Source organism: Callithrix jacchus, chromosome 2, assembly GCF_049354715.1.
Source record: "Callithrix jacchus isolate 240 chromosome 2, calJac240_pri, whole genome shotgun sequence".
Classification (NCBI taxonomy): Eukaryota; Metazoa; Chordata; class Mammalia; order Primates; family Cebidae; genus Callithrix; species Callithrix jacchus.
The window spans coordinates 181006562-181007703 of record NC_133503.1 but is presented as its reverse complement, the minus strand read 5'-3'; positions in this window follow the sequence as shown (position 1 = coordinate 181007703).

Genomic DNA, 1142 nt, shown 5'->3' with positions numbered 1-1142 from the left:
GGCTTAGGAGTTGAGAGTTGATTGCTAACCTCTGATCAGTCGTTTTCAACATTAACTTTGACAGTGCCACAGATCCTTCTGAGGAAGTACCAGACCACTTCACCTTCTCAGGCAGAGGTATCGGCTTGACTGTCACTCCACAGACCAAGACTAGAGGCAAACGTGAACACTACACAGGAGGAACAGCCGTTCAGCTGCCTGGCTAGAAGAACAGGCCCAGTTCTTGACTGCAGGATGGACATGGAAATGGTCAGGTGGTTGAAGTTCCTGGCATCAGCCACGTGGGACTGATGATGGGGTTGGCTTCTACAGAAGGTCCATGTGGTTCTCATTTCTGAATATAGATACTTGGAAATAGATGTTTTCAAAGATAATATGAAACTATATCAATATGTTGCATTAAGGAGAAAGACTAACCCTGGCAGGAGAAAAAAGATTTTCTTAAGACAAGAATAGATGTGGGACTATTGGTCTGGACATTGAAAGTCTGTTCTGTAAGAGTTATATGGAAGCAGAGATGCTAAGTCAATCCACTTACCTCTTTTGGTAAGCAAAACATTGATGTCTCTGACATTATCATTTTCTCTATGGTGGCCTTGAAATTGTTATTCTTTCCAGAAAGGACCGGATGTCATTTGTATACGGATTTGAAGCCTTCTCTTTCAGCCAAATGATGGAACTCAGCATGCTCCACGGGCTTCATGTATGCAAACATTACTGCAGATCTAAGTGGCTCTGTAGGTAGCATAGACACTCGGATCCCTCCTGCCCAAGTTCAGGGGCTTGCTTCTGTGGATCTAATCCTTTAGTTCATATCAGTTCATGGTGTACCAGAAGCTCCAACACATCTGCAAATTTTCATAGAATAGCTTTGTACAGGGCAGTAAATTAGGTCACCAGGCCTTCAAAGCTTCCACCCCTTAGGGGTGGTGGAGCCCAGGAAGCCAAGAATCACCTCTGCCAGCTGTTGAAGCTTGAAATCATCCTCCAGAAACCTCTTGCTATTTTAGGAGGGTCATCCTGGTAGTTCTGTGTGTGTCGTGAAAGAGTGGCTCACTATTTAACCACCATCGCCACTGTGCTGGTTTAGGGACCAAGATCACTTGAGTTTTTCCTGGTGTCTGGGATCTGTTTTCCTGCAG